General features: G+C 42.8%; 1 pseudogene; it reads left to right on the top strand.

The window, feature by feature from the left end:
- The first annotated feature begins 17,893 nt into the window (after window positions 1–17,893).
- On the top strand, window positions 17,894–23,996 carry LOC101583343 (annotated as a pseudogene).
- Window positions 23,997–25,696: the final 1,700 nt, after the last annotated feature.

Here is a 25,696-nt window from a genome sequence, read left to right as displayed (position 1 = left end):
CAGTGGTGTTACCATGGTTTCCTTAGCCACACACATATTACAAAGGGGAGAGTGTGGTCTGATGAGGGAATGGATGAAAGGGAAAGGGCGCTTTGATATTCCTGAATGGATGGTGCCAGCGAGACCCCTGGCCTCCTTCTTGGGACAATCGCCACTCATGAAAAGCTGCGATCAGTTGAGAAAAACTTCATTCAGCTCATTTAAGATTTGTGAAACATGTTCTGGGCATGATGCGTTTCACCATTTTAACTGCTAGAAGAAATATGTAAATTTTTCCTAATGCATCTGGGGCAGAAGAGGGGGAAGAGAGAGAGAGAGAGAGAGAGAGAGAGAGAGAGAGAGAGAGAGAGAGGTTTTGTGTTATGGTGCCACAGTTGTATGAGGGCTTAATTTGAAATAATTATTCTAATTATACCCTCACACATTACTGGGTAACACTGTGCTGTGTGGACAAGTTGCCCCCGTAATTGCTGTGGGCTTGCAGAGAGAATACACAAAACAAAAGACTATTGTGTTGTGGGTTCAAGGAGGGTTTTTTAAACTTTTTTTTCTTGTTTCCCTCCATATTTTCAATAGAAACCAATCTGGAGTGTCCAATAAGTCCCTCGGACAGCTTAAGGCATCTGGCAGAACTCTGCCGTGTGTGAACCACTTGCACGGATTTCTGGCCGAACTCTGATGTGTATGCAGTCTTCCTGTGCTGCTGGAGAATCTGTCTCCTTCTCCATGAACCCCCAACTTTCATGAGGAGCAAGGGCCACCAGGTTTGGCTTCCACGACAGTCCCTTGCCATCACATAAGTCAGAGAAGCTGGGAACCTATACAACACTGTGTGTTTGTGAAGAGATGGAGTTTTATAGGATAATCAATCTTTGCAGTCCCTGGGTTGCTAGGGTTGCTCTGTTTAGTCCACTTTGGGATAGGAGAAAACATGACTAGAAAAGGAAGTAAATTTTTTGGAATATTTCCATTCATGGTTCAGTGCTAATGCAAAATTCTAGAAAGACTGATGATCTTAAGCCCATGTCGGTCACTTCTCAAGGCTGAAAGCAGAAATCCCGGGAAAGCATATGACAGGAAAAGAGATGAGGTGGCTCCTAGAGCAGGCCATTTCTCCTTGGAGTTGCCTTCCTCTCTAGGAGGATCAGTATAGGGCACTGTCTGTCTGTGATCCTCAAGGTCCTTCTGGATCAGGAGTTGATAAGGTTTATTGGGAGCGTGCGGCATGCCTAGCTCTGGGCACTGTGGTATAGAGAAAGGAAGGCACAGGAGACCTCCGGGTCCTAGTCTTTAGAGAACCTCTTCAGTCTAGATGGAGAGGTGAGGTTCACGTAAATGAGCTCACTGAGGAAGGATTTCAGGTGCTGGGTAAGCTTCCTTTCTTGCTGCCAAGGCAGAGAACACCCAGCCTCACAGTGCTCACCAAAAGCTTCGGGAAAGATGAGAAGCTTAAACTGTGGAGGAAAAGAAACAAGATCCACTCATTCCCCGAAGTGTCTGTTTTCATCAGTATTTCAATGGGACTTCGTTTCTCCCCCAAACTACAGGAAACATGAAACACCAGTTTGGCCTCTGCGACCAATCTCTGTCTCTCTTGTGCTTCAAGATGGGGAGATTTTGCACAAGGCGGAGAGAGAGGTGGACTGATAGAAAGTCTGATTCTGTTAGAGATGAAATTTTTGAAGGAAAGCAAAATTTGCTGGTAAAGTTTCGAGGCAGTTACTAGGGAGAAATGGCTATGTTTTATTGGGCAGACTAGTTATGTGGGAAAATAGATCTTTTGGGAGTACTTGGGTAGAAGCAGCGGATGAGGGAACTGGAGTGGGGGACACATCCAGAGTCAGGGAGATGAGTGAGAAAGAGAGGCTGAGGCCACGGAGAGAGCGTGGGCAGGAAAGAAAGAGCGAACTAGCAAGACGCGGCAAACCGTAGACCCGCTGACAAGTGTGTGTGGTGAGAGCTTGCCTGTAACCCATGATCTGAAATTGCTTCTCCGCAGTGCACATGCGCTCTGTGGTGCTTTGGGTGTGACACTCCCATGGTCCTACGGTCATATCTTTAAAAAATTTAAGAATTCTAAAAAAGTGGTAAAATATGAGAAACATAAAATTTACCATCATGATAGCTTTTGGCTACATAGTTCAATAGCATTAAATCCACTCACCTTTTTGTACCAGTTTCTAGCACTCTTTACTACTCAAAAGGAAACTTGGTAGCCATTCAGCAGTGGTCTTCCATTGTCCCCAGCCCCACTGAAGACTCTCCTACTTTCTGTCCCTGTTTTCACCTGACTACTCTCTTACAGTATGCATGTAAGTTTGTATGTATGTATTTATGTATTTAGTACAGGGTCTACAAGGTCTCACTACACAGATCAGACTCGAAGTGATTCTCCTGTTTTCAGCCTCCCAAGCACTGGGATTACAGGCTTGCGCCACCACGCTCAGGCTCATTCCCTGTCTCAGTGCATCCTGGGGGTGGGGCCAGCATGGCACACTGGGGATTGAACTCTAGTCCCTTAGCAGGAGCTTTAATCTGCTGAGCTATCTGGCCAGTCCTCTTACAGTATTTTTTTACCTGGCTTATTTTACTCATTATTATGTCATCAAATTTCATTTATGTTGTAGTTTGTGTTAATGTGTTCTTTCTTTTCAAAATGAATAACAGATGATGTGCTGGCATGCACCTGCATTCCCAGTGCTTAGGAGGCTGAAAACAGGAGGATCGCTACGAGTCTGATCTGTGTAGTGAGGCTCTGTAGAACCTGTACTAAAAACATTAAACCAAAAATGATGAATAACATCCCATTCTATGTATATCCACATATTCTTTTATCCATTCATCTACTGATGGAGATTTGGGGTACTCCCACCTTTTGGCTGTCATAAATGATAGTATCCCAAATACAGCTGCAAATTTCTCCTAATGACTTTGTTTCCAGGATATCGAGTATGTGCCTAGAAGTGGAATCTTGGATCACATAGATCATTTTCAACTTTTTAAGGAACCACCCTCTTGTTTTCTGTAGCACCTGCATGATTTTACATTCCCACTACTATTACAGAAGTGTTCTGATTTCCCCTTATCCTCACCAACACTTGTTGTTTCCTGCTTGCTGTGGGGGTTGGTATACACCAGTCATCCTAATGGATGGGTGGTGGTGGCTGTATATGGAAGGTATGCACTTTTTTTTTTTTTCCATTGGCTACATTTCCTTTTGTCTGCCCCTGAGAAAACAGAATGGCACACATAGGCTTATGAATAGCTCTGAAATAGGGGAAATCCTGAGGTGGGTCTAACCTGTCACTTGGTAAGGACAAACACACACACTTTGGCACGACCTCACTTATCACACTCCCTGTGAGTTTTTGAGACACATCAGTCTCTCCTTACACCAGAGCTGAGGACACAGCCAGAGAGATAGGACATGCTACCTTGGACCAGAGCTGCCCATGGGAAAAGGGGTAGAGAAAAGACCCCAGAAAGCCCAGAGTCAAACCCATATGGTTTTATCAAAGACATTTATCAAAATCAGTGTCCGCTTTCACTTGCAGAAACTCTGAAACTGAAGTTTTAAATCTAAGACCCAAAAACTGTACTCTCTCCTTTCGGGCAGGAACATAGTGATTCCCTCTGGCCAGCTTCGTGTGGTAGCGTCCCAGAAGGAAAAGTTACAACAACGTGCAAGAGCTTTATTTATTCTAGCAGGTTTCATTGGGTTTAAGGAAACTTTATTCATTTTTGTTGTTGTTGTTTTATTCCTGGCCACACCCCAGCAAGGAATGTACCTCTGAGGAGCCCTGCAGACCTTGTAAGTAGTACTCTAAATACCTACCTAGGCATCACACGCGTATCAGCCACGATCTTGCTCCTGGCATTTGGACATCTCTACTTCTCCCGTGTGCTCATTCCTCAGGTATAGATGTGCTTTACTTGCTCACTTTTTAAATTTTCTTATCCTGACCAACGATTTTGTTGTATTCACAGCTATATCCCCATGTCCAAATTTAGGGTGCAGATAATACCAGAGCACCACATATTTTATTGCTGAGTTCCTTAATGGTTTAGCAATTATTAACTCGTTCAAACATGTTGCATAAATCTGAGAGGGTATGTGAAGCCAATGCTTCTTCAATGACTCACTAAAGTTTGTGTATTGACATATTGGAGAAACATGAGTGAAATCTTTCATTGTAACAACAGCGATATATATTAGTAAATTAGTCACTCACTATTTAATTCCATTTTATTGCATTTCTACTTCCTCAGTCAATGATTTTGGTAGTTGGAAGATATTTGAATCTTTGACATCACTTGTACAATCAACTGATTAAATGGATAAGAACAAAACATCAAGGCATTTTAGCTCTTGAGAACAGAGCAGCTTTGTATAGAAGGCTGTGTATACTTCATGGAATGTGTTATATTATATAATATTAGACAATATAAATAACATTAGAAAATATGTGTTATATTAGATAACAAAAATAACTTCAAAATTTATTTAAAACTTCCAGCTATGTCTCTCTCTAAGAAGAAAAATATCCAATTAAATAGTTATAGTTTTAGATTATTGTATAGCTATATAAAATAGCAGAGAAAGGGGAAATATATGTACTGAGAAACTCAAAACGAAAACATAGTATTTATTAAAATAAAATATTATAAAAATGTAAAAAAAAAAACCTACCTAGGGAATTTTTAGCTGTCCCCTCTCTCCCCCCAAAAGGGTGAACGTTAGGATACTAGAGGCTGTGCTTTGGACCACTGTCAAATAGCACAACATGGGGCCTTTGGCAGGAGACCTGGCGGCAGCTCTTTTCAACGATTTCTCCTCAAGGGCAGGAGCAGGAAGCCAGGAGCACAGGGTGGGCAGTGGCAGAAGTGTCACGGATTCCCCTTTGCGCTCTCTGAACAGCGCACTGGTTTGGTCTCCGAGTGCTGCATCCTTCGTCAGGCACCTCTCAGGGAACGACAACGGGTCAGTTTTGTGATCTTCAAAAAACACCTTGGTGTACTTGGAGAAATTTTAAATCAGGAGAGGGGTCCATGAGGTGATGACATCCCCAGGAAGCCGTGCCTCTACTTACCCAATGCTCAGGGTCTACTAAAAGCAAGGGAAAGTCCAGAGGCCATGGCAGCCCGCCCGAGAGAGCTTGCTCTTTTTTTTTTTTAAATTTTATTTTTTAAATTTTTTTTCAAAGTTTTATTGATAAACAGATAGCAATGAGACAGTTTCAAATCAAATCGGAAGTACGGTTTCAACAAATAATACACTGCATATATTCTTCTTAGTGGTTAATTGCTGTACAAGATGCGGACTTGTGATCCTATTTACAAACACCATTAGAACAAATCATTCTATTCATTAAGAGAATGCAACTATATATCTATCCCAACCACTTTGAATACACAGATACAAAATGGATATTCATCGGTATACCCCATTTTTTCTAAGTTCCGTTATTGAATATTATAGGTGTGTAAACTCAGCAAAGTATTCTAAAAGAGTCCAGTAGCCCATAATAGCATTGGGTCTTCTGTTTAACTGGCAATGTCAGAAATTATTGACCTGAGTCCCCCACAGCTCAACTTAACAGCATGGCTTTATTTCCTATATTTCGTCTTCATATTTTTCTACTGGATGGTTAAGACCAAGGTAAAGCAGGACCTGTGCAACAAGAGTTGTAGCTTTTTGGTCTGAGAAGTTCAGTGAAATCCCCTCAGGATTTATCCTGAGATCCTGTACCTCAGATTGTAGAACCTTTGTCAGTGCAGCCATGTGGATGAATCACGGCCATTGCTTGGCCAACGTGGAGAGCTTGCTCTTTCTTGTTTGCTGATCATCCGGGTCTGCCACGTGTAGCTCACTTTTCTACAACCCACTTGAGATGCCTTTCCACACACTTTTTCTTGCTTCACTGTATTTTCTGAGGCACCATTACTGAGCAAAACCACAAGCACTCAAGTGCTATGTCCCTGGAGTAGGGGAGAGGGTGGGGTCTACCTCAGAACACGCTTGTTTAAATCCTGGGTTCTCCACCTACTGTGTGACATTGGGCAAGGCATTTGCCTCTCTGGGCTCAGCTTCCAGTTCGTAAGTGGGGAGAGCAGTAGATGCCCTCTAGGACAGTCGCTGCATATGTTAAGTGAGTTGAATTATGGGAAGCTTTTGTAAGACAGCCTGCCTGCACTGTGTGTCATGTGAGTATGAATCACCATTTCTCTCTGGGCCCTGAAGGTCTGGGCAGAGGAGGAGCCCAACAAGAGTCAAGACCTAGCTTTTATCAATACTGGATTCACATTTTCCATCTCTTGGGCACTTCTGGGTGCCAGGACTGAAGGTTTAATTTGCTCTGAATTCATTCAGGATGCTGACTTCTTGACTGTGAAATGTCTGCTCTTGCCTCTGCCCAGGAGTTCTCTTCTTCCTCTTATATCAGGAAGAAACAGGTTTAGCTCTTGTAAATACACTTTCCTTTACCCAGGTACTGTAGACACTGTTTTTCAAGTTGGTTATGTTTGAGTGTTCTGTGCTGTCTTTGTTTTCTTCTCTAGGGCTGACATGCTATTCCATCAGGAGGGCATTTTCCACACACATATCTGGGGCTCTCTTGTACCCTGTGCAGGCACAGGAGCCATGAAGACATGCATCTCAGGGCATCCTTGGAGAATAAGCAGAGAGGAATGGTGTGATGGGTGGTGTGGTTATGCTGAGAGGGAGATAAGCAGACTGGCTCTGGACACTAACTTAGAATTCACTTAACTCTGCTGCTTTTCTACTGGCTAAGATGGCTCTCCTAATTTCATCTAATGCCTGTCCCTTTGCCTTGGTTGTTAAGACCCAAGGACATTAAATTCCATTACTTTTATCTTCAGAAACTTGTGACACTGCTGCTGTGTGATCCTCATAGCATTTCATCTTTTAATAAAATAGTCATATAAAAGATTAGTTTTATATTGCAATATGTGAGCTTTTTATGAGCAAAAGAGAAAATTTCCCTAAGTTTTAAGACAGAAAGAACACTTCTACTGTTCATCTGCTGAAATCCTTCTGGCTGTTTGTCAAGTGAGATGCTGACTCTCAGTCTACCCTTGGGAGATTTCGCTGGGAAAGCCCGGGAAGTGGCCCTGTGCCTTCATGGCCTATGTCATCAACTGTCTCTATTGCTCCTTTTGGAAGAACAGTGATTTTTTTTGTGGACCACATGCCAAGCAAAATTCAGAGACAAGGTTCTGGGGGAAAGTGGAACAGATTCCACTGTGATGAAATTTTGCGTAAATAATGACATAATCAGTTCCTCCCATCATGGTGGGCCACGTTGATTTGCTGCAATAAGACAAATACAGGAGGCACAGAAATAGCTCTGAGGTCAGCCTGTGCTCATTTTGAGAGCCAGTATTCTTCAGTATATTTCCATGCTGTAATTCTCTGTGCCAGTCAGAATGTATACATTTATGAATAATCTAGAAATATGTGCTAAGTTTTGGGTTTACACTCTCCCATGCGGGAATCCCATACCTAGACCTCTCTAAGGCCTAGAAGCACTACCTGCTTGACCATGAGCTCTTGTTCAAGAGGCAGAGTAGGAAGGTAGACTCTGAGCACCAGGGACCTGGTGGCACTGGGAGCTTCATGTACCCCGTTGTTATGGTTTGTCTAGTTGTCCCCCCAAAGCCTCATGCAGTCATGGGGTGAGGACTTCTAGAGTTTGTGTTAACTCATGATCCACTGGGATTATGTGTGATCCAAGGCTGGGATTATGGGTTTTAGTACTGCTGGGATTACCCATAGGTGAGTAAGTACTGGGAAGTACCCATAGGTGTGAGTACTTCCCCTACCCTGGGGCAGGTAATTTGCATTACAATGTAAAGTGGGAAGAGAAGCTAGCTGCTTGAGCTGCTGCTACCTTTCCCTTGCGCTCTTGCTCTTTGCCACCACCTTGAAAGGTTGCTTTCTGCTGTGTGCTGCTCGGCACTGTACCCAACTGAGTATGGACTGAAGCCTCCAGTAACTGTGAGCTAAATAAACCTTTCCTTCCTTCATTTTGAGTGTTGGGTATTAGTCCCAGCAACGAGAGAAGAGTAACTAAGACACCCGTGCATGCTTCTTATTTTACTAACTTCCAAATGCAGTCATTCCTCAGTATGCATGGGGATTGGCTCCAGGCTGCCCTGCAGAAAACAAAATTCTCAGATGTTCAAATACCTTATTTCAAATGGTGTAGTATTTCCATATGATCCATACACACCCTCCCATGTATTTTAAATTAGCTCTAGATTGTTTATAATAGCTGAGACAATTAAATGCTATGTAAATAGTTGCTATCTAATATTTTTATTAAATAATAATAAGCCTGTATATGTTCATTAAGGGCATATTTTTTTCATATTATTTTTGATCTACTGCTGGTTCAATCTGTAGATGCACAACTAGCAGATACACAAGACTGACTATAAAGCATTTGGTCCCTTTGTGCTCTGAGGTTCAATAGTGGATTTTTACAGATGGACAAAAGAACACTCCTGGTGTTCTTGCACTCCCAACATTGCAACTAGGAGGAACGGCTGGGTTTTTTTTTTTTTTTAATGACAAGCTGAGCAAATGCTGACAGTCATAGTTTTGCATTACATGGGAATAGTGCAGACATGTTTGTGTGGGAATGGATCACAGACCCACTGATCCTGGCTCCAATACGTTGAGCAAAGATATGATCTTGGGAAGTGGCTCTGGGATACAGAACTGGAAGTATATGCAGTTTGCAATTTTTTAAAGCATTTATTGTATTATATGGTTTTGGGGAAGAAACTTAATTTCTTAGCATTATCAGTTGTAAAATGAGGAGATATGTACCTCAAAATATGATTGTTGCCTTTATTTATTTATTTATTTATTTATTTTATTTTTTGCTCCGAATGCCTTCAGGGCAGGTTTGGCTGGCTTGAGTTGTGGGGATTGAACCACAGCAACCTGAGCCTGACTGCTTGGTTGAAGCAGCCACTTAAAGAATGAGCTACAGGGCAGGACCCCAAGGATTTTTTTTTTTTTTTTCTAATTGTTGTCTTTAAATGAGATAATATCCATGGATAGGCTAAGCCCAGAACCTGGCACCAAGTGAGCCAGAAACTCCAAGATCTCTGTAAAACGTAGCAGCAAAAGCAATAATAATACTCTCTCCCTCCCCAAACTCACGCGCACTACAAAAGACTGCCAGGTCAAAACTCCACCTGAGCTAAAGATTGAATGCCAGCATAGTCTTCAGGCGGAAGAGCATCTGCTAAGCGGATTCCACGTGACCGGCCCTCCCTCTGCCAGACCAGTGACAGGGAGAGTAAGTCATTAGCATAATCCCTCTTTGAGTCTTCTGCTCACAGAGAATGGCGTCATCTTCAAGTTGGTCAATAAGCTCAAAGGAATTTAATTTGCCCTATGAAGTGTGGGCAACACTGCTTTATCTCCTAGAGAAGACGTGCTGCCGCCTCCTAACATCGGTAATGAGGCCATTACCATCCGAGAGCGGCTCCCTCCTGGGTTCTGAGTGCTCTGGGCTACACAGCCCTGATTCATCTGTAAATCACACTCTGTTCAGAATCTTGGGGACAAGGACAACTTCCGGCCTGTGCATTTCTGTCTCCGGGGAAGGAAGAGACAGCAAGGAGGGGAACAGAGGGGAGTGTAATGGGACCCTGGGCTCCCTGTTGTATTTTGTAAAACGATTACCCTTCTCTGTTGCCAGAAGAGCACCCCCATTTCTGCAGGATATTTTATATTCAATTGATTCCTGGAGACATCGCCAGAGACTAAAATGTTTTGTGTGCATACTGAGCAACCTTGGGATGTTTTCATGTTGTTATTTATTTATATCATCTTTTTGCCAACAGCAGTAATATGCTAATTGTGCACTGGGGACATAGACTTGCTAGCCTGAAACTACTGTTCCTCATCTGATTTAGTTCATCTATTCTTGTCCATGATGCCATGAGCAATGGAAACCCAGAGCTGAGGATTTCCCTGTGATATATTTTGGGGTGTTAGTTATCTACTTTTTTTATTTGTCTTCAATTTTCACGTTTTGTAGATACAAAATATGTATGAGAAATGGTCATCAGTGAAGTTAGTAGCTTTAAGATCCCTTACTGCAGAGACATTGAACTTGAAAAAAATGGTGACTGGGGTCAAAGTCTCCAGGTCTCAACTGTATCAAAAGGCCCCTGACTATTTTAATCCTCACTTGATTATGTTCCCTGCCAGTGACAGCACTTTGTATGTTTGAAAAATTATTATCAGACAGCTGTTGATGACTCCTGCCAAATAAGAGGACTGGGGGGTCCATTGTACAGTTTGTGTTCTCTGTGGAAGGTCCAGCAACACCCTTAGGCCTTGTCCTTTTCCTGTTTTCCTGACAGACCTGGACATTGGAAAGACTGAACTGAGACAACAGAGATTTGCATGGAGACTAATACTTCACTTCCGATTGCTCTTTAGTAATAGACTTCCACTATTTGTTTTTTTGCCAGGTTGCTAAAGTCAGGATTAGCATACCATTTTGGAGAGACTCACGGTGCTGGAAAAGGCCCTATCTGAACAGCCTTCCACAGCCGCCTGTTCTTAAAGGGTACATTTTCCCTTTTTATCAGGCACCAGAAAGAAGGCTTTCTCTCACATTCCCTGAGTATCATTCTGGGTCCTATTATGGTACTGGGTTAGGTTTCAGAAGATTATTCCACTCTTTGAGCAATTAGTACCTTTTTAAAATTCAGACATCTTTCAGACCCTGTCCTGCAGACCTCAGTGAAGTGGTTTGTCAGGGTGGTTTTATCAGCTGTAGATCATGTTTTGCCAGCTGCTCTGAACTGTGGTGGGCAGAAAACACTTAGGCATATGGTTCAGCTGCTTACATTTTTATCTGAGGAAAATCTGTGTGAAAAAGCTTCAGAATTTGAAAAGCCAGTCAGCACATATGATGTCAGAATGTTCCCTGTTTCTCTCTTGGGAACATTTTCTTGGCATCCCCTAGTGAACTCCTAGGTGTGTCTAATTGTTCTAAAGGCACAGCTGTGTGAATCTTATTTGCCTACAGAAAAAAACAAATCTGTATCTTCCAACGTCAGGAAACAGTCTTCAACTTCCTGCTTGTTTCTCACCTTTGAATTTCCATGGAGCCCTCAGACTTTGAACTCTTTGGCGGCTGAGTAGAAAGCATTTTCCTTCCACCCCCAGAGGCTGACTTTTGATACCTTTGAACTTATCCTGAAGAGCAAAGACTATTCAGAATTGAATGGCTCCTTCTTTTGCACTTGGGAGCATGTTCATAGCTCAGAACTAGAGAGGAGAAAGAGCGAGAAAGAGAGAAAGAGTGAATGAGAGAGATAGAGAGAGACAGAGACAGAGAGACAGAGAGATATTTTTCCTTTTACCCTTATGGGTGCTTGGATGACCTTTGCCTGCAGGTTTCTTTGGCATCATTGCCCTGAAAGAGATTTCCTCCCAGCAGTACGAACTCTGTGGAAAAACAACTCATATTCCTGGAGCTGAAGTCAGTATTTCAACAAAAATATTGAAGAGGTCCTGTGAGCCTAATCTTGGAGAAACAGGAAGCTACTATTTTTAGTTAAGAAAACATCAACATAAAGTGAAAAGAATCAAGTTGAGGGCAATATTTTATTATATCTTCATGTTACTCAAGGTTAATAATGCCAGAGATACTCATTAAACCAGTATCACTGAACATATTCTTTTAGGTAATTTTTTTAATGTTGAGGTTCAAGTAGGACTTTGATTATACAAAGCACATGCTATATCTATACACCCCACTTCTGGGCAATATTTTCATATGATGTAGTACTCAACGCAGTGCAATAAAGCTGCTGCCAAAATCCACCAATGGGAGACACTTCTGTGAACAACCCATTCTGAGGGCTTTGTGACTTCACCATGGAACCCATGGAAAGAAAGGTTTATGGTATGCAAGCCTTGTGTGTTCTACCCAGTGCCTCTGCAGCTGTCAGATCTACCCTTTCTCTTGTCTTGCTTTGAAGATGCCCAAAGACGACACTGCTCCACAGAAGATGCAGGCCCAAGACTTCCCTTACCAGCCCAACTGCTGAAGGACTTATCATGTACATGAACTATTCTCAATTATTAGAGTTCACAGAAGACAGAAACGATATAAAAGAAAACCTAGACTTATCTCGAAATCACTTCTAAAAACTTTTGCTTTGGAATTGCTATACTTTCTGTTGCCAGGGTGTGACCTTTCCTAACAAGAGCACATGTGTCACCTACCTGGCCCTTTCTCATGTGCCATAAGATGAGATTAGTTCTGTAGTTGATAGGAGTCAATGTAGATGTTTATCTCAGGCACTCTGTGTCAGTTATACTAACAGAACAAGTAGCTTAAGTAGAAAAGGAAATTCATTGATGAGAATGGGCAGGGCTTGGGAAGATAGGGTTGGGGCTCAGCAGGCATAGCCTTGACTGGTTGTCCTTATATTTTGACCTTGTCATTTTTATTGTTTGATAGTTTAAAAATCTCAATTCTGTTTGATGAGATGGGTCTTAGCTTGAAATCCAACAAACAATAAGAGTGACTATTTCCTTCATGAATACCTTATAAAAAATCCTATGGTACATCATTGACCCTGATAGGCTGTAGAAAGCCAATTCTTGAGAAAGGCAGCGATCGTGTAGGTGGCCTGAATTGCATGGATGCATAGTCATCCCTCATGAAGCACACAGGCTGTAAAGAGGAGGCGAATAGCTTCCCAGCCAAGTGAGAGGAGGGGCTGAGTCCACAAGAGAGGTAAGAGAAAAGAAACTGGAGGTGGCCAAGAGCACACCTGCCTGGTAAGTGAAGAAGCATCCCAGCAACTGTACCTTCTCAGAAGGTGTGACATCCTGGAGGGCCCTGAACTCTGAGGAAAACGAAGGACAGGTAGGTGGATGTGAAGACTAAGAGAGCAGGGAAGCTCAGCATTTCAGGCTTTGCTTCACTGAAGACCAGGACTTCATGGCTTAGATGATTTTTGAGTTGCATGTGGCTTTAGAATTCATCACCTCATGGCATCCCAGCAGCCCCTAGAAATAGATATTGGTGTGTGAGAAGATATTTTTCAGTCTGTGTTAGGATAGGCGAGATGCACCCGCTGAACTTTCTCTTTCAGTGGGATGGGGCAAGTGGGTTGGCTGTGATTTAGAGTCAGAAGATTGCTGGCCAGTACCTGACCACTGATCACCTACTAGGTGTCACAGAAACCTTGAATCTGCATGTGGATTATTACTCAGATATATAACAGTATTTCATAATTTGAGAATATCTAGCTTCTTGCCACCAGGTCAGTGAACATACTACACTCATTCCATTTTGAATCACTTGAATAATTTAAGCAACACTAGCTGAATACAACAGTAGGCAACTAGTAGGTGACTAAGTATGCCTTTAAAATAACTTTGCTGAGTGAGATCTGTGTAGGATGATGCAAAGAAAATTCTTATGTCACATTACTGTAGCAGAATTAATATCCCTCTCTCCTCTCAATGTTTAGAAATCATATCTAATTCTTTTAATGGTTCATAGAGGTTAAATTTGCCATGTAATGATATATGAAACCAAGAGGAAGGATGCAGGGTAGAAACTCATGCAAAGATTTAGAAACATGTTTGGACACATGTTTTCTTAAGGTCTTGATGATCAGCACGGATGTGTGTGAACTGGAAGGATGTGGAGCGGTGACCTCGAGCCACTGTGGAGGTGAGCATTTCTGAGCTCATCTGGATGGAAGTTAACAAACCAGAGCAGGAAACACTTACAGAGCCTCTCTGCCAGATGGAAGCTGCTTCCAAATGCTTTGTGAGATACAGAGAGCTTAAGCTGCTCCCTTTTGAGAAAGAAGTCTGACCAAGTTGAAGACATACATTTTATAAATATGAAAATTTAATGATAAAGCAATTAACTACAGTAAGCAATGATGCAGGCGACATTGGCAGGTGGTGAGTGGGTAGCTACTGAGTGAGTGGGTGACCTGCTGGGGAAAACCACCTAAGGAAGAGGAAGATGGGACGATCAAATGGTACTGGGGAGAGAATGAGTAATAAATTCGCCTGGAGTTGATGTTTTGTGTAGAGGATGAGGGGAGGTTGGGAAAATATTTTGGGGTCTGTAGTGAAGACTCTGAGGTGCTAAAATAAGGTTTTTAGATATAATACAGTAGGCAATAGAGAGCCAAAGAAGGTTATTGAACAGCAGAAGGGGTTGACCAGATGTGCTGTGGGGAGGAACAATTAGACATAGATGTGGGGGAGGCAGTGTTCGCAACATACACAGAGCTGAGAAATCACTAAAAGTGATTTCATTTATTTCATAGTAACCTTGAGCAGAATATTCCAATTTAGTTTTCTGTCAGAAAGAATATAATCAACACTATGAAATAAAAAAAAAATCAAGATTTAGTCACCAATAGCTACTTGCCATAGAGGAGGGAGGAGAAATTCAGTGCTGGGCTCAGATGAGGAGATGAGAACTGAAATTTCCAGTGATCAAGCACTGAGTGCTTTATGGTACTGATGGCTGGTGAGTCTTGATGGGAGATTCAAGTCACCAATGCAGAGAAAAATGCTAGAGAAAAGAGGATAAGGTGCATCCGGGAGGGTTGGACAAGGTCGAATTAAGCCAAAGGCATTCCCATTTTTAAGATGAGAAATAGAAGGAGCTAATGGATCCAAAGAAGTGGAGAAGAGGTTGGAGGAGACCCAGGATAATGCAACACCTGTTAAGACAATAAAAATGTATAATTTCCAGAGGGACAAGTAGTCAAGAACCCAGACAGCGCAGAAGAACAGGAAAAAAGGGCTTTCATACTGATGATTCGGATGTTAATGGTGACCTTCCTGGCTCCCCAACTGAGAAGTTGAGGGAAAACTAATATGAACTAGACAGAAAGGTTCAAATTGCTAAAATTATACAGATTCTAGGTAAATCTTGTACTAACAGATGCTGTTAGCATTTACAAGGAAGAGATTGTTAATACCTTTGGAAAATACTAGGTCAATTAGTCATGCACTTTAGGCCCTATAGGTAGCCTTTAATTCAATGATGGCAGTAATATGAAAGCCTTGGAAAGGTGACCTGTGTATTCTAGGCACTATGACAAGTACTGTGATAGGTTTAGGTTACCCATAATTTTACATTTTGGGGTTAAGGAAACTGACTCTTGAAAACTTATAGATTGCATTTGAGATTATACCAGTGAGAAGCATAGTTTTTGTTTGCTATAAATTGGGTCTTTAGTGTTCTCCAAGGGCCTAAATGTTAAAGTTTTAGATCTGGGGTACTGCTATTGGGAAGTAGTGGCACCTTTGGGAGGTGGAGGTTCTTAGGTCACTGGGAATGTGCCTTGGAAGGGAACTTTGGGAGAGAACTCTGCCTCTTCCTCCCCTTATCTTTCCCAGCTAGGAGGTGGAGAGCTGTTCTCTTTCCTGTGCTCCAACTGCGACATGCTGCAGACCCAAAGCAGTGGAGCCAACAGATCATTTATCGGATTGCCTAAAACCATGAGCCAAAATAAACCTTTTCTCTTTATAGCCTAACTATCTCAAGTGTCTTGTAGCAGAAAAGTTACTATAACAGTGTTATAGTAACTCAGGTCAGCAGCCTGACTCTAAAACTCAACATTGTCTACTGCACACCAGAGAAGGAGGTAGGGCTTAAAAATGAATGCTTGATATAGGAAAAACATTTAGCTATAAAATTTTCTCTTCAGTATTAAACCTTACTGGTCAGAAGATTCCTCCTTGATGGAAGTATTTTTTTTATAGATAACCTCAGCATTTGTCTCCACTTATGAATTGGTTCTTATTACATTCATTATTTATATTACTCATCTGATATTCACCTTCAATGCCTTGTTGCATTCATACCATTCTTAGAATTATGCCAAATTTCAAAATTACTTAAAATAGAAACAATAGTATTAAAATCTCTAAGTATCTGCCACTCAGCTTCAGCAATTACCCACACATGGGAACTCTTGCTTTGTGTGTCTTGTCTTGTCTTGTCTTGTCTTTCTTTCTTTCTTTCTTTCTTTCTTTGTTTCTTTCTTTCTTTCTTTCTTTCTCTTTCGTTCTTGTTTTTCTGTCTGTACTTAGGACACTGTCTACAGGGTTTACAGGGTCTCACTATGTAGATCAGACTCATAGTGATTCTCCTGTTTTCAGCCTCCCAAGTACTGGGATTACAGGCGCATGCCACCATGCCCAGTATGAATCGCATCTCAGCGTGCCCAGGGGGTGGGGCTGGCATGACATGCTGGGTATTGAACCCCAGTCGCTGCATTCTGCCTAAGCAAGCACTTTAGTCCACTGAGCTATCAGGCCAGCTCTCCTACTCCCTTTCTTGCGTTCATTTCTCAGCTAGAAGAGTGTATTGGTTGACTTTTCCTGAGTCTTACTGAGAGTCAGCTCACTTATTTGTAGCACAGGAAATCTTACTTACCATGAACTTGTGATAAAATTGATGGACATGAGATTTGAAAATGAAAAACAATTTCTCCTTAGAAACAATACTCTTGGGGTGCTTCTTATAGCTACAACAAAATGGAGGGATGAGTTTATCCTGTTTCTGATCTCTCCTTAACTCCCACTCAGAAGGCCCTGAACTTTAGAAGGTGTGCGCCTGTGGTAAAAGCTACCCCTTGCGACTGCATTTCCTGAGAGGAAACTATCCTCTCCTTTAGCCCTGGCAGACGTCTTGGCACTGATAGTCACTAAACTAGAACTGAAGCATGAAAAACAAGGAAGAAGGATCAGCTCTGGTCTCTGTGGGAGGCTGAAACCAGAGTTAATTGAGCTCTGCTCTTCTTTCTTTCCTCTTTCTCCATCAGAGGTGTCCGAATCCATAACGAGGAAGAGCTGCCCCTGAGGTCAAACTGGAAGCCACGATAGTGCTACCCCCAAAGTCCTTGGCGGAGTTGCTGAAACCCTGGCCTTCATCCCAAGCAACTTTCAATTTAAACCTCTCTCTTGATTTTGTTCTTTAGAAAGATTAAAAGAGTACATTTGCCTTCATCCCAAGTAACTTTCAATTTAAACCTCTCTCTTGGTTTTATTCTTTAGAAAGATTAAGAGCGTATATCTATTAAGTTAATCATTTTCATTTTCAAAATCTCTTGCTTTATATTGAAGGATAATACATATACAAAGAAGTGTGCCAAGTATACCTGCTAATAAGTCTTCACACATTCTTGAACATACCTGTGTAAGGAGCAGCCAGAACAGGAGACAGGACATTACTGCATCCAGGTGCATCCAAGAGGCCCTGCACAGTCATGACTCTTTCCCAGTGGCACCTATGATTCTGAGTCCTAATAGCATGGGTTATTTAATAATGCTTTTAACAACAAAGGGGCAGGGAGCTCTTAAAGAAAATTTTTCCTTTCAGGACCTACCCCTTTCTTGCCATATCTACTACATCTTCTGAAAAACTAAGCTAGCAATGTCAGTGGCGAGGGGAAGGGCTCAGGAAAGAAGGCATGGCCATTAGGCAAGAGCAGCAGCACCATCTCCTCCCGATCTCACTTAGATTTTCCCTTAGTAATTGTCTTTCTGCTCTTGACCAGCCCCAAGGAAATGCCTGGAGTTGACTATCATACCTGAAGGCTAAGAATTTAATGTCAGTGCTTTGCAGCACTTTGCTGGAATATGCTAGACTTATTGAATCCTTAGAACATCCATAAACAGGAGATTGGGAGAAATGAGTTGTGGAGGATCACCTGGGTGATTTTCCTTGAAAGAGCAACAGCGATCTTCATTTTTTGGCTGAGCCTGGCCCTATTTCCATGTATTGATATATACAGAGCTGGCTAGAAGTTTCCTTATGTCTTCAATTGACTTTAAACGATGCATATCAGTCCAGCAGAGGTGCTGGTGCAGTCTTCGAAGATGGCAGGCAGTGTTTCCCCAGAAACTCCCACCTACTGTTCCCAGTGTGAGCTGGGTCGAGACAGATGAAGAGTCAGTGCTCCACGCTGTCGGCTGGGATGGAGCCTGGAGAAAGAGGCTATGACTTCCTGGGGCTTGAAAGATTACACATCAGAGCTGAAGCTCAGACCCCAAAACATTAGAAGCTGTCTCAATTATGTAATTCAGATTGCTCTTTCTGCATAACTTAGAGGTGATTTCAGGCCTCCTACCTAGCCCAGCCCATGACACTCACTTACTTCGCACCATTCTCATGAATGAATAAAGCCCAGGTTTGGTCTTGGGTCAAGGCCTTTGTACTGGATAGCCATCACCATGGCTAGACTTAGCCCTCTTGGCTCCCCATAACTATAAGTAGGCGTTAGTGTCTTTACTCTCACCCAGGGTTGCACTGGGTGTGGTAGATTGGAATTAACTTGATGGGATTCCAATAACTTTTCCATGGGATTACAAATCTATACTTCCCAGACTGACATGAGGACCAGGAAGGTCGCTCTATAGAGTTGATGTGTGATGAGCCCCGGAGTAAGAAGCCTTGCCATGGAATAGGCCACGTCCTCACAGCTTCCCTCTGTGGGTGCTGAACTTCAACTCATAGAGAAACATGAATCTTTCAACTGTCTGTCTCCCCTGCTTGGAGGTCAAAGGGAAAGTCCAGAAGCAGAAGTGAAGAGCCAGGGTCTATCCCCAAACCTAGCTCCTTACAGACAAACCCTGCTTCAGGTCTGTCTTTACCTTGGGTACTTCAAAAATCTCTTCAAAGTTTTCTCTGTGTGAAAAATTAGGACAATAGTATCTTCCGGGGAGGACTATAGTAAAACTCAAACATAGCAAGGCATGCAAAGAGCTAAGAAATTACATGGCACCTGGGAGATAGATACTCAGCAAATGTGCCATCTAGCTATTTTTAAAGATGTCTTTTGCCAGAAAAAGGGCGAACGCATTTTAGATGTTCAGAATGACTCAACACTTGACTGACCAGGGTTTAATTTGATAATCTGGAACCACCCAAACTAAACTTGCGGTGCCTTCTGTAAAATCAAGTTGGCATTCGTACCTCAGGAGCAGCACTGCCTGCATGGAGTGATAGGGCAACAGAGGATTACCCACCATGAAGCCGTATTTTGCTGGTGGGAGAACCCCTAGGACAATAGGAAGAAGTTTTGTTAAAAGTCACTTTAACTTTGTTAAAGATCCTAATGAGATAGGGGGTTGCTGAATTGTTTTCTCCTGAAGCTGTTTTGGATTAAAATGGAATCCTTTCCAATGCTTCTTAAGCACACAACAGTGGAAGCTGAAATGTCCATTGGAAACAAAATGTCCTTTGGGGTCTGTTATAGTTCTCTAGTTTCTGTGGCTGTCATAGTGTCCTTTTCTGGTCCTCCCCTTTCTCGTCACCTCCCACCCCCTGAGTTATCAGCTTTGTGGGTCACCTCCAACTCTCCAGCCTGCTGTGACCAGCAGATTTTTCAATGCTGCCTTGTCCCTCGCTCTCACTCTTTCTCTCTGGACTGTTTCTGAGGATCATAGTCTGGCTCTTGCCATTTACTTGTCGCAAAATTGGCAAGAAATCTGGAACTCTTGAAGCTCCAAATTTCTCCTCATTAAAGCAAGGGTACTGATTGTAACTCACCTGGATACCCATTGTGAAGAGTAAAGGAGGTGATGCACGTAAATGGTCCAAAACAGAGTGTGGTACTCAGTTGACTAAAATAATAGCTGCTGCACTTGTCATTGTCATTGTCATTGTCACCATCGTTATATCAGCTCCTCAGACACAGGGGCCTCATGCACAGTCCTTAAAGTCTCATATTACAGTTTTATCTCCTAACGTTGTAAGTGCACACTTTTGAATTTCCATCTTGAGGTCATGCAATTGTCTGATATATTTCATTTCTTTTCTTCTTTTTTTTCTTTTTCTTTTTTGCAGAACTGGGGATTGAATTCAGGCCCTTACGCTTGCCAGGAAAGCACTTATTCCACTGAGCCATCTCCCCGGCCCCTGTCTGATATGTTTCTGCATGGGATGTATACCCACCTCCTGACCATTCCCATATCCTTTCTGCATCTGAACATTTAGATGAAAAGTGAAAAGCTCAGTCCCTGCCACCCACATTGTCTTAGTTGACTTTTGGATGTTTGGCAGACTAACAATCAGAAGACACAGTCTTATCTGGCCATGTCCAGGACGAAAGAAATCACATTCACTTGATGCATTTGTTACAGCTGTTGATGTGGAAGATACTTTGAAACAATTTAAAACATTGTTTTTACTGAAAGTAGATACACTCCATTTTCCTGTATGATGATACAGGGTGAACACTAGGAATGGGAGGAGGACATATCTTACAAACATTATAATGCGCAGTTCCATGATATTTACAAAAATTGGAAATATAAATTATGTTCAGTGATGTTACCAATGTACTCTGAGTACTATACAATTCAATGAATTTTCAAACATGTACAGTAAGTATTATCACATCAAGGGATAGTACATTCCCATTACCATAGGAAGGGCTTTTATCTTCCTTTGCTGTCAGTCTTTCACTTCCACTCCCACCCTAGTTTCTTTCAACCAATTTGCTTTCTGACATCTAATTCTGTTTTCCTGGAATTTCACGTAAGTGTAATTGTGTGACACATAGCCTTCTATCTGGCACTTTCCGCTTAGCATAATCCTTTAGAGATTCAGCATGGTGTCACGTGCAATGACAGTCCATTCCTTCTGACCGAGGCTCAGTAGCACTCCACCGCACCCCAGGGGCTACCCACTTGCCTGCAGGTAGACATTAGTGCGATTTCTGCTTATTGGCTGGTACAAATAATGGTATAATGACCTTTCAAGTACAGGCTTTTGCACAGACATATGCTTTAATTTAATCTAGATAAACACCTAGGAGTGGAAATGGTCGGTTTTTAGGGTAAGTATATGTTTTAGTTTTGAGGAAACTCTTCAACTGTTGCCCAAAGTGGATCAAATATCTGACATTCCCACCACTTCCTTAGTTTCGCCAGCACTTTTCATGGTTAATCTTCTTTAGTTGTCTTCACACATTCGTAGGGGTGTCTCGTCGTGGCTTTACTTTGCATTTCTCTAATGATGCATCACTTGGAACTGACTAAAGAAACAGATTTAATGCAAGATATACAAATATATAAGAATTTATAGGATTGGTTCACAATGGCTGCTCACAGAGTTGGGTGTGGAAGAGTGCACAGGGGCTATCTGTGTGCTGGAGAGCTGAAGGATCCAGACGTAGAGGCCTGTGCGAGTCTGTACCAGGAGACTGAAGCGTCCATGCTGGACTCCAAGAGGCAGCATCCAAGGTGAAGGTGAAGATTGGGGCTCCACCTCTGCCCTGAGGTGGGTCTTCCACTCCCAGAACTATGCTGAGCCAACCTGGGGAGGTGTTTCTTATGCAGGTTGACTGAATCAGTTAACTGTCACAATTGACTCTGTGGAACCGCTTTTTATGGGCTTGTCAGCCATTTGTGCATTGTTTGTGAAGAGACTCTTCATGTCATTTGTTCACTTAATTGTGTACATTTATCTTATTTCTATTTTGCTCTTAGAGTTCCTTACACAGTCTTATTATCCTTTATCAGACTCATCCTCTGCAGTTCTTTCTCTGTCTGTGGCTTGCCTGCCTGCCTGCCTGCCTTCCTCCCTCCCTTCCTCCCTCCCTCTCTGTCTCTGTCTCTCCTTTGGTACTAACTTTTGAAGAGTGGAAGTTTTAAATTTTGACAAATTTCAACTTACTAATTTTTTAAAATGTATTTTCTGTGTCCTACTGAAGAAATCTATTTATACTAAGGTCATAAATTTTTTATTATATTGATGATAGGCTTTCATATTGTTTTAGCTCCTATGTTTAGAACTAGGGTTCATTTTGTGTTAATCACCTTATAAAGTAAGGTGTAGCCAGATCTTTGTGTATTTGCACAGATATTCATTTTCTTACTGTACTGTTTCCTAGAAAATGCTTGCAATTGTCTCATACTGAATTATAGTAAACGAGTAAATAAATTAAATTACAGTTAATTTTTGAAGAGCTGGAAGTTGTTTTTTTCACCAAAATGCCAAAATAATGCCTTCAAAAAGATGTCTTATTATTGAAGAACACTTTTAACAATTAGAAAGTTATTGAAAAGGTACTCAATATCCGTATAGAGGAGTGATTTTTATAGCATTATACATAATAGCAAGAAGTGGAAACAAATGTCAGAAATGATAGATTTGTTTTCCTTGTCCGCTGCTAGACTTACAGTGGAGGTATTATTACAAAAGATTAATAGGAGAAAAGAATACAGTGTTATTTAATACAAGTTCTGTGTGACACAGGGTCCCTGAGAAATGAGGGCTGAAAGAAGCTCATGTATTTTTATGCTGTTTGGTGAAGAAGTAGGTAGTTGTGAAGAGGCATGACTGGACCGAGACAGTGTGATGTAACGGTTATAAACTGGGGTCCCTTTATGAAACCTGCCTGAATTCTTCTATGTCCCTGTCCTCAGGGATAAGGACATTGATTTTCCCTAGGGGTAGGGCAGGACCCTTTGGAATGGGGGTTCCAGAGGGCAGGGAAGGGCTGCACCAGCCTCTGTTTCTACATTTTTCCAAATGCCAAGATGCCGCATTTAGAGGGGACTATTTCCTGAATCCCGTCACAATCTAAGTATCTACCCACAGATATTAAAATAAAATACTGTATATTAATGCCGTATGATGTTGCAACCAATAAAATATCGATGATCTACATATGCAAACAAGAAACGATGTCCACTCTGTGACAGATCACAAACGAGATGCCTGATTTTCCAGTTTCACAAAAATAAAAATCATCGTCAACATTACAATTACATGCATACAGGAGAAGGTGTGGGATAGCGCACAGTAGATACCTTTGGATGCTGGGATTCCAGAAAATCTGTTCTTTTAAAATATTTATTTTTAGGGCCGAACAAATAGCTCAGCTGATTAAAGCACTTGCAAGCAGGCGCAGGGGCTGGGGGTTCGATTCCCGGAGCCTGCCTTGCTGGTCCTGCCCCCAGGGCACGCTGAGATGGCGATTGAGACTGGACGTGGTAGCGCGTGCCTGTAATCCCAGCACTTGTGAGGCTGTACTCAGAAGGATCACTACGAGTTCAATCTAGTGGTGAGACCCTGAAAACTGTAGACTCTTCCTCCTACCCCCCAAAAAGTTATTTTTAGCTTTCCCGTGCTGCCCACTCAGGGGTCTGTACAGTGCTGTTCTTGATTCCCATCGTAACTGAAAGGGAAATTTCACAGCGTACGGAGCCCTGGATGTCCTGAAAATGGAGGAGGAGGATGTCCCTTCCTTGCTGCAGGGACCCACTTAGGTGGCACCAGCCTGGATTCCCAGATGGAGCCCTTCCACAGAAGGAAAAGCGATGGAATCCACATCACACATCTGAAGCGGACCTGGAAGAAGCTTCCGCTGGCCCCTCGAGCCATAGCTGCCGATGAAAGCCCTGCTGACGTCGGCGTCATGGGCTCTAGGAACACTGGCCAGCTGGCTGCTACTACTGCGGGCCACTTTAGCACTGGGGGCTTCACTAACCAGATCCAGGCAGCCTTCCCAGAGCCACGCCTTCTGCTGGTTACTGAGCCCAGGGCTGGCCACCAGCCCCTCACGGAGGTGTCTTAGGTCAATCTGCAGACCATTGCTCTGTACCACACAGACTCTCCTCTGTGCTGTGCGGACATTACCATCCCGTGCAACAACAAGGGCGCTCGCTCAGTGGGTCTGCAGCGGTGGACGCTGACCCGGGAAGTGCTGCGCATGCGCGGCACCATCTCCTGGGTGCAACTGTAGAAGCAGTGCCTGATCTCTGTTTCTACAGGGATCCTGAAGACATCCCAAAGAAAGAGCAGACAAAGGCTGTGACTAAGGAGTCATTCTGGGGCGAGTGGACTGCACTGATGCCCGAGCTCATTGCTGCTCAGCCTGAGGTTGCAGACTGGTCCAAAGGCGTGTAGGTGCCCTCTGGACCCATTTAGCAGTTTCTAGTGAAGAGTGGAGGGCTCAGCTGGCCACAGAGGACCGGCCGGCGCCCTCACTGTGCAGACTACTGAGGGGTAGGAACCACTTCCAAGTGGTCTTGAGTTGTTCTGTAGACACTTAAGCAAAATGGGAATGAGGTTTACAGAAAAAATACCAATTTCACACACACACACACACACACACACACACACACACGTACAGATGAGCTTTAAAACTGTGGGAAGCTTTTCTCTGCTAAGAAGTGTCCTACTGGCACTAGTGTGTAGAATTCCCATAAATGCGCCTTAACATATTGATAAGCACAGTATTTTTACTTTAAATGGTGTGAGATGGTGCAGAAAATCCTCCTACGGCTGAAATCTAGTTGGCTCCAATGTGAGAGATTCACAAAAGGCTTCAAGGACTAATGGCAGTGAGACATTTGAAGCCTCCCCTCCATTAGAATGCAAGTTAGAGGGCCAGCAGGATAGCTCAGTGGACTAAGCGCCTGCTTTGGCAAGCGCAGGGACCAGGGTTCGATCCCCAGTCCTGCATGCCACACCGGCCCCAGCCCCGGCGCGTGCTGAGTCTGTGAACAAGTCTGGGAGTGGTGGTGCACGTCTGTAATCCCAGCGTCGGGGAGGCTGAAAACAGGAGGCTCACTATGAGTCCGAGCTACATAGTGAGACTCTGTTCCAAATACATAAATGCACATTAGAGCTAAGGTTATCCACGTGGGGTTGTGTCTGATTTTCCTCAGTACTCTTTCCAATCCAAATAAGGGACAATTTCTATTTCTAAATTCCTCAGTGATGTAATTCCTCATGATGATAAGTGCATGTGAAACACTCTATTTGTCTATCAATAGCACATATAAGTGCATGTGATCGCTCCGGTGGCCATATGGTGTGATGAGACACTAATCTACTTTTAAAAGTTTCCCTTTCCCAGAATACATTCTGCCTTCAGCTCTGTGTACACTGTCACTCAGCTTTTCAGTGGGTGGTTCACAGAACTTTGAAAAAAAAAAAGCCTTCAAGAAGTTTAGACACTGTGGACCTTCAGGAACTATGGAATATAAGTGAAGTAAATACCAAGATAGACCAGAGCTCGATGGGAAGGCTCTGTGGGAAGGAAGCATCTCTGAGCCCAGTGCCCAGCAGCCTTAAGAAAATAAGCTGGAGAAGAAAACAACTGCGCACTTAGGAACCAAAGTCAGGACTGGTAAGATAGCTCAGTAGACTAAGAGCCTGCTTAGGCAAGCACAGGGACCAGGGTTCAATCCCTGGTCCCACATGCCCAGCTGGCCCTGAACCCAGGGTCATTGAGCCAGTCTCTGAGTCTGGGAGTGGTGGAGCACACCTGTAATCCCAGCAATGGGGAGGCTGAAAGCAAGAGGATCACTATGAGTCTGAACTATGTAGTTCAGTCTGAACCTTGTACCAAATACATAAAATTAAAAAAGAAAATAAAAAGAAGTAAGGTCAAGTTTATGCTTCCATGATCAAAGAAAATAATGTTCTAGTTTCAGGGGTCCCTTACACCTTTTATGATGTGACCATTGTAGAATACTTAACATTGTTTACTCCGTAACCCTTTCCATATTTCTTTGTTTTCCATGTGAGGAAATTTCAGCTTGGGTAAAAAATGTTAAGGTCTAGACTCCATCCTAGGTCTTCTGTTGACATCCTAGGCCAACTTCTACGTTCTGTGTGTG

This window comes from Octodon degus, unplaced genomic scaffold (assembly GCF_000260255.1).
Source record: "Octodon degus isolate 3935 unplaced genomic scaffold, OctDeg1.0 scaffold00177, whole genome shotgun sequence".
Taxonomy (NCBI): domain Eukaryota; kingdom Metazoa; phylum Chordata; class Mammalia; order Rodentia; family Octodontidae; genus Octodon; species Octodon degus.
The sequence above is the reverse complement of the archived record's forward strand: the minus strand, read 5'-3'. Positions and strand labels throughout refer to the sequence as shown.